The sequence below is a fragment of the Amphibalanus amphitrite genome, unplaced genomic scaffold, assembly GCF_019059575.1.
Source record: "Amphibalanus amphitrite isolate SeventyFive unplaced genomic scaffold, NRLGWU_Aamphi_draft 000400F_arrow, whole genome shotgun sequence".
NCBI classification, from domain to species: Eukaryota; Metazoa; Arthropoda; class Thecostraca; order Balanomorpha; family Balanidae; genus Amphibalanus; species Amphibalanus amphitrite.
The window spans coordinates 104,537-110,300 of NW_024881894.1; the positions used below are offsets into that span (position 1 = coordinate 104,537).

Here is a 5,764-nt window from a genome sequence, read left to right on the forward strand (position 1 = left end):
CCAGGACCCCCAGCCGGGAGCGGGTTAAGTAATCAACTGCATAGGCGGCGGAACGGGGAGGGCACCGGGGCACCGTGCCCCCCTTTGATTTTGACATTTCAACATTAGCCCTATGGGCGTTGCATGGAAAGAATGGGACCAAAAGTCGGCAGTGCCCCTTCTTAACTGAAGGTGTTCCGCCGCTACTGATCAACTGAAGAGTAGGTATAGTAATTTTGCTTCTTCGAAGTCCATTAAAGGTAATGTGCCACCTTTGAAAGATTTCCCATTTTATTTTTCCTAGGATAAGAAGCTTCTGTTTTTACCTAATATCGCAAAAAAAAAATCAAAAATGGGCCTGGAATAGTGCCTTTTTCGCCTAAAAGTTTATCGGTTTTTAGATATGTATAACAACTGTAGTGAGCTCACCTGTAAACAGGCGTCGGCAACAATCGCGAATGCGGCGCACATGTGACAATAAGCAAAGGTCATTATAGTGTTACGAGTATACGACGTACGGGAATGAGTTATCAGCAGGGTTACCGCTGCTAGGGAAATTTCCCTTTTCTATGGAAATCAGCGAAGATCTAGGGATATATGGATTTCACACGAAATCTAGGGAAATACCACAAACCCGAAAAATTGTTTTTTCAACAATCAAAATCATTTCTTTTTTAAATAAATTTAGTCCAAACCTTTTGATAGGAAGGATTCACAAGGACAGAGCCACCGCTAAGCGAAGCTTGTTGCGGTGACCCTGCCCTCTACCCTCCGATCGCGCAATTCCAGTTCTATGGCAGGATTTAGAGTTCAAAGTTTAACGTGCGCACATAGCCGCGCCCTCATAGCCGGCCCCCTCACCGACTTCGCGTGGCTACGGCCTGCCACCAACCGCAACCACACCTGTCAGGAGGCCCATAAATGCCCAGCGCCCGTCGCGCTTCGAACCCGGACTGTTATAAACGGGAACGCGTGCTCTCACCACGCGGAGTCCAACGCCCTACCAACTGGGCTACGATACCGGGTCTTCAACGCTCTTTGTTGTCTCCAACCTTCGTTGAGCGTTGTCTCCAACGCTCCATTGTTGTCATGAATTATTCTTCCGCATGTCATATCAAATAAATATGAGAATATTTTTCACAAAATTCAGGTTTGATGCTCTCGTTTTAAAGATATAAAGGGAATTACATATGTATGCATGCATATATAATTCTTGCTATTATTTCAAAACAAACTCCTTCTGCTTTGTACCATTTCGGGTGCGGCTAATTTTTTACATCAGTTTTTGTTTTGGCGCGATTTTCACAATGCCTAGCGCATATCACTTCCTTACGGTCAAACCTAGAGAGTTCAAACATTATAGAGTTCAGTGGGTCAAACTGACGGTGCAAAATACTGCATCCACTCGTCTCTTACGCCAGCACTACCGCTAACCATATACGGTATAGTTTCCGGCGTCCCGCAACACACCACAATTTGCGATATACCACGAAATTATATTATACAGTAATTTGCTATATGCCAGCAATTTCATTAGAATCTCTGACGTTAACGTCACAAAATGTAGTTCCTTGCTGTTTTGGGACGCAGCGACTATAACACGAATGGTTAAAATCACATAAATAGTTTAAATGAGGAAAGTACGTCAAATTCCATGAAAATAACCGCATCTAGGGAAATGATTTCTAAAATAGGGAAATTTTCGTGAGAATCTGGGGAAACCAGCGAGACGCCAGCGGTAACGCTGGTTATCAGCTGTCTAATCGTAGACAACACAATGTCGAGCCTTAAACTGTAAGCCTGTATTGGTATTGTTTCTTTTATTTGGCTGTCGAACATTATTTATGGTTTGAAATATGATTTTATGTAAAATAATTGATATGAAATAGCCGTCTCATAAGTTATGACCCCATTTCACCACACGCAAGTGGCAGAAATGACAATGATCAGCTGACGCATTTTTCTTGGCCGAAGTCAGAGCGCGCAGCATATTTACGTCTGGACAACGAGTTGCGTTGGAGAGGCCGGAAATAGTGGCGATTTCTGGACCGCAAGAATGGACCGTCATTGGAATGATTCTTTTTCAAACCGTGCACTGTTTTTAGCCGGAATTTAATAGTTACTACAAAATATTTTTGTCATTACATTTGGCTAAGAATGAATGCCATCAGGGAAGGTTTTACTGCCGCTGCATTTTGTCCAGAAACATATAGTGCTGTTATATTGCAGTTTTTGCGCTTTTGTTACAAAATATGAAGCGAACATGCATCAGGCTCTCGTCCATCCACTAAGAAGTTATTAAATATTTTGTTTTGTGTATTCCAAGAGGAGAGGAAACTATTTTATTTGTGCCTTCATTGAGAATTGAAGATCGATCATTAAATTTTCAAGGCAGTTAATCAATCAAACCAAGCATTTAGTCATTCTCGTATAGCAGTGGCTATAAGAAGAAAAGGTTGATAAATACTGAAGTTCAGTCATCTTACTTCAACTTGGCAGCAAGATCCCAGAGGATAAAGGATATAAAAAGTATACCTATCCTGTAAATCAAAGCATTTTGGTGCCTGCAAAGGCTTGCGTTATTTGTGGTGTGCTCGCGGAGTGAGGCTTTGGGCGTTTTTGTTGTGTTTATGTGGAGATTGAATATAACTGTGACCCTGTGTTTGTTTGTGTATTTACTACAGTCAAACATCACATTCACATAAAATACTCACCTAGCTCATAGGTGTACCCTGCAGAATTTGTACTTGTTGATGTCTGGAGCATGAACAAAGCACTAAAGTATCTCAATTATCATTTCCCACATTTTCTGAGCATCTAACATGGCAATACAGCAGTGCAGAGCAGCTTCAGAGAAGAAACACTTTCAATGCACAGACTGACACCAGCCACCCAATGAGCCAGTTCCTCATTTGGCTGTTTCCATGGATGCGGCTTGGCAAAGGTGAGCTAACTTGGCAACGGCTTGACGCGAGCTGTTTTTAAGTTGTTAGCAGGTAAGATTGAGTCATGGTGAGTATCTATCATATAACTGGGTGCTTCTGCTATGAGTAGATTGCAAATATGTGTGATGATTGAGGTTAGGTTAGGTTAGTCAGGGCCCTGTTTCACCAGTGATAGCAGCACGCTGCTTATACACGTGTCAAATTGGGTTTCCATGGAAACATCAACAGGCCCATTGCTCCAACACTACCACAAGTGTGACGTCAGTTCGTGCAATTGGATAGCAGCGTGGTAGCAGCATCCCGTGAAACACCGCCCTGGTCACATTTTTTATGGACACCTGGCAAATTAACTAAAAACTAGCATAACCTAATCTAACCTGACCAAACTAAACCTACACAACTACTAACTATAGGCACTAAGCACCTAAGTTCTTGTGCCTACATCTCATACCAACTCAAAATAAAGTTCCTTGCTGGAAGATAACCCTCCAGTACATTTTATAACATCCCTGTGAAGAAGACTAATACTTCTAAATCCTGAGTCACACTTCTGGCCATCCACAGAAAGAAGCGCTGAGAGCTTTGCTATTGTATATTGGACCAAAGATCATTGTCACGAATGACTATTAACACGTATTATATGATCATATCGTTGCATGGCTTGTCACATTCACAATTTTACTGAAATCCTTTTTCAAGAAATGCAAAGTTTCATTTGCCAGACACTTGAGTAATGCACATTACCATCTGCATAGCAAAGTAAAGCTGCCTGAGTTCGCTCATTCTAGATTTTTTCACTTCATAGTCAGCGCTTCATAGTTATAATCTTGCTGTTATAAGTTATAATTAATTATTCATCCCAATACATCAATAGACAATATGCAATCATCATCAGCAAACATTTTCTGGCTTGATACTGCTCGGCGTACTCTTCAGTATTGATCTCCTGCAATAATATGGCTTGTTTTTAGCCAATAAGCTCTTTTAATTTTACTTTTATTGCTGATAAGTGAGCCAGATCAACCTGCGTTTATCAACCAACATTTCATAACTTCAACTTGATCTTGCTCAGGACGATCAGGACCTCTCTTAGCCTCCTCCTGGATACTTGGGATTGTTTTCAGTCAACATGCTTCTTTAATATGCTATAAGTCAATCACAAGAGATTTAAGACATCCAACAAAACGTACACGAGTACACGAGTACGAAAACCTCCAGATGAACTCGAAAAAGGCCTTGGAACAGAGCCAAGTGGTGCTCCGTTTGTTTGTTTACAATAATAGTAGTACTGATGTATTGTTTTAGGACTCTAACGTTCGGCTTATAAAAATTGAAACATTTTTACAAAATCTGTAAGGCAAGTAATATTTCTCTGAAAGAACTAAAATATTCAAAAGCCAAACACTATGAAATACAGGAATCGGAGCGAAAAAGTAACCCAAAAAACCAGCCTAATCACCGACTCCTAAAACTGCGACAAAATCAGCACTTTTCCCCGCAACTCGTTGTCCAGACGTAAATATGCGAGCGCGCAGCCCGACGCACCACCACCGCACCACAAAGTATGAGCAGAAGCCGCGCCCAAAGCCAGGGCCCCGGTAACGTGAGATAGCCGAGTCGGGGCAGCGTGCGCTGACCCAAGCCGGGGCCGCAGCTTTGGGCGCGGTCTACCGCATCCCCGCGGGCAGCCCCGGGCTATCACATGACACCGGGAGGACGCGCGGCTCCGGCTTGGGTCAGCGCACGCTGCCCTGACTCGGCTACCTCACGTTACCGGGGCCCTGGCTTTGGGCGCGGTCTACCGCACCACCTAACAGGCGTGTTCGAAACCGCAGGAGCTGATGATGAACGGGTTTATCGAAACTTGATTGGATGAGCATATCGGTAATAGCGATTTCAGTGTGTGCATTTATTGTTCATAGTGGTGTGAAATGCGGTTGGGGTACGACCGACAACCCGTCGGGGCGAATTTCGCACTGGGTTACTCAAAATTTGAAGAATTTAAGACGTTTCCATGAGTTTTGAAGGTATGGATAAGTTCTAAAAATCCGGTTCTCCTTATCTGGGCCATTAACTCCATACGGTCCAGGAAAGCTGGCACACTACCTTTAACCCGCGCCCCGCTGGGGGGGGGGGGCAGAATCTGCCCCCCCCCCTCCCGTTTTTCGCCAATAACTTCTAAACGCGTTACGCCAGCGACGTCAAACTTTCAGTACCTTATCATACATCAATTTGACACGTTCCCTGAAAATTGGAGCGAAATCCGTCGGAAAATTTTTGAGAAATTGACGTTTTAGTGACGTCATGTTCGCCATTTTCGCCCCAAAAACGGCAAAATTTCAAACGCCGCTAACATCTTCATTTTTAAAGGAATCAAGACGTAACAAAAAAGGTTATACGTGATTCTACTTTGTCTATCAAATGGCTATCTCGGTTTTTTGAAAATTTTGGATTTTGGCCAAAAATTTTCCAAAAAACTGACTTTTTTGGGAAAATATTTATAAAATCCAAAATTTTGAGTTTATCGAAAAAACCGGAACATATGTCAAAGAAGTGGTCTATGTGCACCTACATACCAATTTTTAGAAGAATCGGTTAAAAAATGAGGGAGTTATTCAAATTTTTATGACGTCACGACACACAAAAATTTTGAAAAATGATTTTTTTGGAACTTCTAGACCTCGTACGGAAACAAAAATAGCACCATTCGATTCGTCGTGAAAAACTGCATCGGATAGACACCTTTTTAGGCCTTAACAACCAACTTCAAAATTTGACCTCACTTGACCTGACCTTGACCTGACCTCGACCTGAAATTCATCCAGAGGTGGTCCATATCA

The 5,764-nt window shown here is 42.5% G+C and overlaps 1 long non-coding RNA gene across 1 annotated transcript; it reads right to left on the minus strand.

Moving 5' to 3' along the window:
• Positions 1-3,498: 3,498 nt before the first annotated feature.
• LOC122390549 lies at positions 3,499-4,401 on the minus strand. The gene is made up of 2 exons (XR_006258176.1): positions 4,115-4,401; positions 3,499-3,870 (listed from the first exon to the last, which is right to left on the minus strand). It is a non-coding gene; the product is annotated as an uncharacterized LOC122390549 (long non-coding RNA).
• Positions 4,402-5,764: the final 1,363 nt, after the last annotated feature.